Raw genomic sequence first — 10,450 nt, forward strand, 5'->3', positions numbered from 1 at the left:
GCGTAAAAGTTTGTGTAGTTACAGTTATTTTTTAAACGGGGATCGTGTTTTCATAGAGTTTGTGCTTCGCCGTAGCCTGTTCTTGATTTTATCTTCTTTTTTTTTTTTTTCCAGTGTTCGTGCATTTCGAGACAGCAAACAAAAACGGGAAAGGTTTTCAGAGTTAAACTGGACAGCCTTGTCAAACTAAACATGAACCAGAGCGAGTTTTCCAAAAATCCATCTGGACCCCAAAAAACTTTGGCTGATTTACTTTGTACAATGGTGTGGGATTCTCTCAGTCAGAATACACACACACACACACACACACACACACGTATGCACACACACACACAAAGACAGGGCCGCCCATGGGTTTTGGACATTAAAACTAAAGAGATTTAGAGTCTCCAATCTGTCCTCCTAATGCCTTTCTCCTGGAGATGTGTCTGCACGTTTGTCTCTGGACATTCTCGAAGACGCATTTATCTTTTTTATGATGGGGCGACTGCACAATATTCCAGATGGGCTTTTACTCCAGACCATGTCAGCTTCCTGTACACCTCACCTTTGCTCTGTCTTATCCGTTGGCCATCAGAACATGTGCCCCGAGTTTGTTCAGTTATATTTTACCCAGAGCAGCTTCTGGAATTGTATGGCTGTATGTGTGTGCGTGCGTGCGTGTGTGTGTGTGTGCGCGCACGTGTGTGTGTGTGTTTGTGCGCGTGTGTATGTTTGTGTGTGTGTGTGTGTGTGTGCGTGTGTGTGTGTGTGCAGTGTGCAGTGTGTGTGTATCCGTGTGTGTCTGTGTGTTTATATGTTTGTGTCTGTATGTGTATGTATGTGTGTGCGGTGTGTGTGCAAATGTATGCTTGTGTGTGTGTGTGTGTGTGTGTGCCTGTATGCTTGTGTGTGTGTGTGCATGCTGTGTGTGCGTGTGCAGTGTGTAAGCGCGTGTATGTTTGTGTTTGCTTATGTGTGTGTTTGTGTGTGTGTGTATGTGGTGTGTGTGCGTGTGTATGTTTGTGTGTGTGCAGTGTGTGAGCATGTGTATGTCTGTGTTTGCTTATGTGTGCGTGCGTGTGTGTGTGTGAGTGTTTCGCCTCCTTCCATAGCTCCATAACAGTCATCAAATCTCAAAACAAGCTCATCCAACTGGTTGACATGACACAATCAAAAAGTGTAATCTACTCTCCTGCTGAAACGAAATATCGCGTAAAACGCAGAGGAATTCTGATACGAGCCATCTTATTCAGTCCCACGTGGAAAAAGATACGGTTTCTTCTGACCAAGCAGAGACAGTTGTGCAGAGAACAATAGCTATAGTTTGAATTACACTTCTCCAGTCTTGCCGTAGGCTTAACCCTCACCCTGTCTTGAGTACTGATGCTATCAGATGGTGGGGTTTGGGTTGGGGGGTGGGGGTGGGAGGAGGGGTGACAGCTGGAAATGGTTTGGAGGTCCGTCGAAGTTTATTTTCATATTGGGTTGGGGAAAATGAATCTTGAATGAATACTTATGTTAAGTATTAGTTGAAGTCATTTGTGACTTTCACTGATTATTATTAAGCCACAATGCCAACTCTGAGGGGTGCGTATGTGTGTATGTGTGTGTGTGTGTGTGTGTGTGTTTATGTGTCCATGCATATGTCTATATGTGTGTGCATGTCTGTGTATGTGTGTGTGTGTGTGTGTGTGTGTTTATGTGTCCATGCATATGTCTATATGTGTGTGCATGTCTGTGTATGTGTGTGTGTGTGTGTGTGTGTTTATGTGTCCATGCATATGTCTATATATGCGTGCATGTCTGTGTGTGTGTGTGTGTGTGTGTGTGTGTGTGTGTGAGTGTGTCAGCAAGGCTAACTGTCACCTCCTCCATCGCGCACTGAAAAGCAGTGTTAATAATGTCTCAGCATTGGGGCAGATTCGAGACACTTGTGTGGTGAGAATGTTTGTGCCACACTTTCACCTCAGTGCTTCAGTCAACATTGAGTCATGTTAATTTTCTCCATCTACACAACGACAGTGTCTGGTGAGAAAAGGGAGGGAGGTTGACTCTTATTAACCCCCCTCAAACCCTCTCTCTCTCTCTCTCTCTCTCTCTCGCTCTCTCTCCCTCTCTCTCCCTCTCTCTCGTTTTTTTTTATAGGCATATAAATCTGACTGGTGCCAAAGAACAGAAAAACAGAGGATTAAAATTCCCCTTTCGCTGTTTCTTCGGGAGCCCAGCTGCAGTGAGCTGTTTGTGTAGTGCAATCTTGTTGCAGCTGCGTTGGGGCAGGAGTCAGGCAGGAGAAGTAGGCCAGCACTCCACAGAAATGAGTTATTTTCATTGGCAGGCCCTTGGCTCTTTTCACTGAGTGATAATTGCGTCGTGGAGCGACACAGAACAGTCTGGTTAAGATAATTCTGAGGCCCTGCTTCTAAACTGAGCGTGATTGGAGTAAATATGTTTTCTGCAAAAAAAAAAAAAAAAAAAAAAAAAAAAAAGAAGGTGTTTGATCGTTTTTTCAGTGGAGGTGGTTGCGGCGAACTAGCCTTTTGCTTTCAGCAAAAAAAAAAAAGATTTGTCAGTCGTTCTTTGGCGTCTGTTTAAACACTTAACATTTGTTTAACAGCTAAACACTCAAGTTTTAAGTCTTGATGCTTTAAAATACCGTAGCAGATCGAAAAATATCGTGATTACGAGCGTAAATGAAATCAGAGTGTCCGGATGTGGTCCGGATATGACCGGGAGCGGGTCGAATGCGTACTTTATCAGTCAAGAGCGATTTGTAATCTTACAACACAAATGGAAACCTTCCATTTAGTATCTAAAGATCACACTGTGCTTAAATGTCTAATCTTCCCTTTACTATCAGAAACACACATGCACAAACAAGCAAGTCTACTTTCTGTGACTCTATAGGCAAATAAAGCTTTAATCATCAGATAACGAAATTCCAGTTTTCTGTTTCATACAGGCGCAAAGTTTGACGGCCTGGATTGTTATGTATTGGACGGTAAATATCTGTGTTGAGTCGGTTGAGTAGGAAACACTTTGAGGAGTTGTACAGATGAAGGATCACGTAGACTCAGAAAGCTTTGTATGTGGGAAAAATGCAGAGAGGCAGGTAAGACACGTTCGTAAAGCCTGCATAATCTGCCGAGTCATCGGTCAGTGGATTCACCCATAAAGTGTGCTCTGTGTGCATGTGTGCGTGTATGTGTGTGTGTGTGTGTGCATGCGCATGTGTGCGTGTGTGTGTGTGTATGTGCACATGTGTGTGTGTGTGTGATGTTTGTGTGTGTGTGTGTGTGCATGTGTGCATGCGTACGTGTGTGTGTGTGTGTGTAACTGAGCACTGTGGTTAGGCAGGTTTAAAATCATTTTGACAAGAGCCGCACTGTTCATCAAGGAAACGCAGGTTTAGGGAAGTTTAACCTGGATTGGCTCTGCTGTTTTTACATACGGACTGTACCCTCGTTCAAACAGCCAGATTGGTTTAGGAAAAACACGGAACCTCATGCCAACAAGACCAGGGCCTTTTTTTTTTTTTTTTTCACTTTCTCTGCCAGCGTGTTACGGCTGAAAGACAAATACTACAAACTCACCCATTCAGACAGGACAAGTCATTAATGTCAAACCCCGGCGTAACGCCACACCGTTTTTGAAAAACAGTCCACGCCTTGATTTCTCCCTCACAAAGCTTTTTATTCTCCGCGTTAAAAATAACCGCTCTGATATCATCAGAAATCTGCCCATCATTAATGGTTTCTTCCCTCTTCCTAGTGGTATGTTCCAAAGCAATGACGGAGAGAAGGAAAAGAAGAAGAAGAAGAAAAAAAAAAACACACACACACACAAAAAAAACAGAGTCTTTCTCGGAGTGTTAAGCCTTATTTTTCCCAACATTCGTCTCTCCCACACCCAGAGATTTTGGCTGGAAACCCCAGCATACGCAGTCAGGAGCAGAACTGTGAAGCAAAAAACCGTGTCTCTGCTGAAAAAAAAAAAAAAAAAAAAAAAAAGGATTGTGTTGTAATTTTATGGTCCTGACTTTTAACACAGCAACACATAAAAATGATGGCTTCCAGACGGGGTTTCTTAGCAGGGGGAGAGCTCTGTAAGTCGGGAATGATTGGCCGTGAAAGAAAGTGTGCGCAGAGTGAGATCCACAGGAGAAATGTAAGCTCTTCAACGAACTCCATGAGCCGTTATTGTGTCTGCAGTATTCTGGATTTGTCTTAAGAAGGACATGAGAGGGAGAGAGCGAGAGAGAGAGAGAGAGAGAGAGAGAGAGAGATAGAGATGATGTACAGTAGCTCAGAGTGAAAGAAAATCAGGTTAGGCCATCTTGGAGAGCTGATATGAGAGCAGTGTTTGTGAAGGGAGAGAGAGAGAGAGAGGGAGAGAGAGACAGACAGAGAGAGGGCGAGAGAGAGGCTGGGAACAGGGGGAAGAGAGAGAGTTTGCGGTGCTGTTTCCCAAGGCCAAAGAGAGGAAACAGAGAGGCTACATCTCCCTGACCTCTTAACTACCCCCACCACCACCACCAACCCCCCCCCCCCCCCCCCCCCTTTTCAAACTGCCCCCCAGAGAGTTCCTGTCCCGATGTGTAAAACAGACAGTCCAAAAGCATCCTGGAAATCCCAAACCAAGGAGAACAGACAGAGAGAACGAGAGAGAGAGAGAGAGAGAGAGAGAGAGAGAGAGAGAGAGAGAGAGAAAGGGAGGGAGCAAGGGAGTGGGGAAGAAGGGGGGGGGGGCTTTACCAAACCGTTTGTGCTGCTCAGTTGTACAAACCGTTTGCTTTAGCTTTCTTGCTAATCACAAGACCACACAGGCGCCGAGCCCAGGCCTCTGTGCTGTTTGTCTTTAGCTCTCTCTCTCTCTCTCTCTCTCTCTCTCTCTGTCTCTCTCTCTCTCTCTCTCTCTCTCTCTGTCTCTCTCTCTCTCTCTCTCTCTCTCTCTCTCTCTCTCTCTCCCTCTGTCTCTCTCTCTCTCTCTCTCTCTCTCTCCCTCTCTCTCTCTCTCTCTCTCTCTCCCTCTGTCTCTCTCTCTCTCTCTCTCTCTCTCTCTCCCTCTGTCTCTCTCTCTCTCTCTCTCTCTCTCTCTCAAAGCCTGCCTGTTGGCCTGTTGTCCCTGCAGGTCAGTTTGGAGATTTGAGGAGGGCAGCTGGACACTGGCCGGTGTGAAAGCTGCCCCTTGTTTTGAGTGACAGTCCCTAAACGCCCTTGTGTTGACACATGGGGCAGGTGCAACACCTCCCTTGGATCCTGTTACTGTTACTCTTAAAATACCACAATCCTCCTACTAACCCCATTTTGCCCCTCCTGTAACAAAACAAAATAAAGAAACTCTACCATTTTTTTTTTAGCGAACGATTTATCCTGACTCCCACCACACCACCCCCCCACCCCCCCACCGTCCGCCGGACGTGACGAGGAGGGACGAGGGTGGACGTCTCGTGAAGACACATCGTCTGCTTGCCCTAGACTATCAGTCTAGCGATCGGGACCACGCTGCAGGACTCGCACAAGGGCCCACAGAGCTCCAGACAAAGAGGGGATTCTTCGGTCCACGTAAGCCTCTTGCACGATGGGAAATAAAGGGGGATGCCAGTCGGAGATAAGTGAGAGAGAAGGATAGAGTTACTCCCAGCTGTCTCTCTCTCTCTCTCTCTCTCTCCCTCCCTCTCTCTCCCCCTCTCTCTCTCTCTCTTCGTGCATGCCTCCTGGTTCGACGTATGCCTCTCACCTAACGCCAAACATCTTATGCACGCCAAACTCATAAAGTCCGGCGGACGCTTCCAATAGGGGTCAAGCGTTTTTGGTGCCCCCTTGACAAGGACCAGGGTAACATCGTGGACCCTCGGCGCCTGGGCTGGGCGCGGGGGAGGGGATGGGGGGGGTGGATCAGCTCAGCTGAGAAAACACAGACACTTTGTGGAAGAGGGAGTGTGTGTGTGTGTGTGTGTGTGTGTGTTGGAGAGGCAGAGAGAGAGAATGCGTGTGTGTGTGTATAGGAGAGGAGTGGGTGGGCTAAAGTGATAACGGACACGTCTTACGGGATCAGCGCAGGACTGCGGTGACAGGCGAAGAGGGTGTCTAATTGAAGGTGACGGTCATGTCTCGACATGAGAACGGCCCGAGAGACAAAGACGTCGCGTTACCCAACGAGGCTTAAGTGTCACTATGAAAAAATAGGCTCTGGAATCTGTCAGACCACGACAAGATATGACAGCTGTGTGAACTGAGAGGGTGCTTCTAGATTGAAACGATTCCTAAAAAAAAAACAAAAAAAGAAACGAAAAGAAAAGTTTTAACCAAATAACTAATTACCATTCGTCATTTTGCTGAGAAGGAATATCTCTTTCTCTCTGTTAAATTTCCCGTCGTTTACGCGGGTCCCTCTGCCCGCTGGTCCCGTCTGACCCTAATGTGTCCTCTAATTCGCAGTCTGCCGTAAACTATTTCCGTTAGGGGAAGAGGATTCGGAGGACAGAGGTCTCTTCATAGACGTTTGAAAGAGGACGAGGGAGGAAAGGACAACAGGATATCATGTACGTTACCGCACGGGAAACTTTTTTTTTTTTTGTCTTGGTTTGTTAGAAAGAGCAGAGGAGGGAACAGCAGCATCAGATAGACGTCGGCCTCATCCGCCGCGTTTCCTCTGTCTCCGTCAATCAAATCGGCCTCAGAACAATGAGCTCCTGATTGGCCGTCAGTCAAACCCTGACTGTCTGGAAGGGGTCGTGGACTGATTTGATATCATTCAGGTTGAGGCTCCAGTGGCGTTTTGGTCTATGATGTTTTACGGGTCAATATCGCTGAAGTTGTGCGTTCAGAATGCATTTTCGTAGTCTTCGCATTTTATTTGTTATGCTGAAAGTTATTGGTTGTCAAAAAAAAAGAAAGAAAGAAAAAAAAGATTGGCAGTGATTACTTGTCTTGTATTCAGACAGAGGCGTGGCCAAAGTATTCACGTGGGGGGGGGGGGGGGCGGGACCAAAGTGAGTTTATGTTAAGGTGAGCTGGATGTACACGGCCCATAATTATGAAAGTATTGTGTAACATTTATAGCTTGATTTACGGGCACAGGAAAAGCTGAAGTGCTGTGTTTCAATGACATAAAGAATGCAAGGAGAGTCAAAGTATTGTTGTATAAAAATAAGGTGGATCTCGTTTGTAATTTTCTTATATTAGTACACACACTGCTTCAAACCATTTATTATTTTATAGTGATAGGAATGGCATTAATAAAACCTAATTGATGGACACTTCAATCGCTAAATTAGGAGAATGTGTCATTCCCAACACCACCCACCCCCCCACACACACACACACCTTTCTTTCTGTCATTCAAAACATATCTTTTTTTGAGGAAGCCAGCATGAACTTGTTTTTCATAGCCATGTTCCTGGAGTTTAAAAAATGGCCCAGTAAGTGTTTTCAGGTGTTGTGCTTTTTTCATGCATGTGTGTGTGTGTGTGTGTGTGTGTGTGTGTGTGTGTGTGTGTGTGTGTGTGCGCGTTGTACCATAACAATGTACTCGAAGTTAATACGGACTTAGATATTAATCATCTGAACATGTACGGAGAGAGAGAAAGAGAGAGAGAAGAGAGAGAGAGAGAAGAGAGAGAGAAGAGAGAGAGAAGAGAAGAGAGGAGCAGACATGTTCTTTGAGAAAGAGGAGAGAAAGCCCCGTCGTACGTTGCATTAACCTCACAGCAATAGCCGAGAGAGCCTCTTCCTGTCCATTTGGAAAATGTGAGGATGGTTTTAAGAGGCTACACTCTCACAAGTAGAGTGCATTTGGCAGAGGCTTTGAAGTTCTCAAAAATAATGCTTCTAAAAGGGCCTCCAGTGGCTGCTGGAGGAGTCTACACAGGTATTTTTCAATCAGGAGAGCTGTGACACTTATGAGAAAGCATGACTCACAATACAGGCTTTTGTGACACTCTGCATGTTTGATCTTCTTACATTAAAAGAAAAATAAAAAAAAAAAAAAAGACCGGCTTGTTTGTATTTGTGTGTGCGTGTGTGTGTGTGTGTGTGTGCGTGCGCGCGCGCGCGCGTGTTTCAATTTGAGCCCCGGAAATTCTTCATTAATATGTACGTTGGTGACTATATCATATGCATGTCTTCATCCCTGTACCTTCTGGGTTATGTTTACTGAATCGATTTGATACGCTGTACGCAGGGGTCGGGCGAAAATGAGGACGGGTTCAGGTGAATCGAAAGATGCGTCGCAGGTTACCATACAGTATATTTACCTTCACGTATTCACAGTTATGTCATCTGCACTTAGCTGTGACTGGCTCACTGGTTTGAAAATCTTTTTTTTTTTTCTTCTTTTTTTTTTACCCAAAAAAAAAAGGTAAGTGTTTAAACTCATATGTATTAGTTTTTGCCCTTATTATTATTTTTTTTTCTTAGATTTACTTTGAGCTTAGCGACTGTGAAAAGAGCACTTTTAGGCTTGCTTTTCTCTCTCCCTCTCTCTCCCCCTATCTCTCTCTCTTTCTCTCTCTCTCTCTCTCTCTCTTTCTCTCTCTCCCTCTCTCTCTTTTCTCTCTCTCTCTCTCTTTTCTCTCTCTCTCTCTCTCTCTCTCTCTCTCTCTTTTTTTTCTCTCTCTCTTTTTTTTAGCACTTAATGAAAAGAGCACTTTCAGAGGTGTGAGTGAGTTTGTTAGGATGTTTTCGCCTTAGTAATGCACACCCAGTTCGACTGGGGTACTTGTTACATCTGTTGAAACATCTTGTATTTGTTTTCCAAAGCCAACGGTAGAGCTAGGGAGAAATGCGGAAGAGGAGGCGAGAGAGAGAGAGAGAGAGAGAGAGAGAGAGAGAGAGAGAGAGATAGGGAGAGAGAGAGAAAGAGAGAGAGAGAGAGAGAGAGAGAGAGAGATAGGGAGAGAGAGAGAAAGAGAGAGAGAGGGAAAGAGAGAGAGAGAGAGATAGGGAGAGAGAGAGAGATAGGGAGAGAGAGAGAGAAAGAGAGAGAGATAGGGGGAGAGGGAGAGAGAGAGAAAGAGAGAGAGATAGGGGGAGAGAGAGAGAGAGAGAGAGTGTGTAATCAGACCGTTGAAACACAGTCTCTTTTGTCTTCTCTCTCTCTCTCTCTCTCTCTCTCTCTCCCTCTCTCTCTCTCTCTCTCTCTCTCTCTCTCTCTGCACTGTTTGGTAGTTCAGTTACACCCTGTGGGTTGTTAAAGTTGTCTTCTAATATGACATTCTCTGTCCAAGTCTAAAAATGCCATACACCCTTTCCACTTTGTGAGAAAAAGAAAGCTTTACTATTGAGCAAAACGGATATGATGCTATTTCATAAAACACATGATTTCGGGCAGGGCTGCTTTCTGTCCCACCCTAACACAGACAGCACTTGGCCTGGGGCTGGGGCGGGAGAGACAGGCCACTGAAACCTGGGGCTTGGGTGGGTGAGACAGGCCTCTGAAACCTGGGGCTTGGGTGGGTGAGACAGGCCACTGAAACCTGGGGCTTGGGCGGGTGAGACAGGCCACTGAAACCTGGGGTTGGGGTGGGCGAGGCAGGCCACTGAAAACATCCAGGTCAGAGAGACAGGCCACGGAAAACATCCAGGTCAGAGAGACAGGCCACGGAAAACATCCAGATCAGAGAGACAGGTAAGTGTTTACTGTGACAGATCTGGTTTTTCTTCAGTGACTCCTCAGAGCCCGTATGAAAACCAGCTCCGTATCGAAAGACTGGGACGTGCTTTTTTTTTTTTTTCTTCCTTTTTTTCCTGGAACACCACACTTCTGTCCTTTTCAGTGTATAGATGACATAGATCAACAGAGAGCTGTCATCTAGACATTATAGATCAACAATTATTCTCTCCAATCAGCAACTAAACCATATTTTTGGATAAATGCTTAGATTGTTTAACATTGCTCTAAGCATTAATACTAGAATTACTATTAGAAATTGTATTAGCTGATATAAATAGTATCAGTATTACTATTAGTATTAGTGTTACTGTAAGTATCCACATTAGTATTAGCATTACTCATAATATCAGTGTTAATATCACTGTTAGTTTTGGTATTAGTGTTTATAGTAGAGTTAGTATTTGTATGGGCATTAGTATTAATGTCTATAATAGAGTTAGTATTTGTATGGGCATTAGTATTAATATCTGTAATAGAGTTAGTATTTGTATGGGCATTAGTATTAATATCTGTGATAGAGTTAGTATTTGTATGGGCATTAGTATTAATATCTGTAATAGAGTTAGTATTTGTATGGGCATTAGTATTAATATCTGTGATAGAGTTAGTATTTGTATGGGCATTAGTATTAATATCTGTGATAGAGTTAGTATTTGTATGGGCATTAGTATTAATATCTGTAATAGAGTTAGAATTAATAGATTTACTATTAGTACTGCATTGGTATTAGTATCTATAACACATTTACTACTATTGGGTTTATTATTAGTGTTAGTTTCAGTACCAGTTTCAGTAT

Source organism: Chanos chanos, chromosome 1 (genome assembly GCF_902362185.1).
Source record: "Chanos chanos chromosome 1, fChaCha1.1, whole genome shotgun sequence".
NCBI lineage: Eukaryota > Metazoa > Chordata > Actinopteri > Gonorynchiformes > Chanidae > Chanos > Chanos chanos.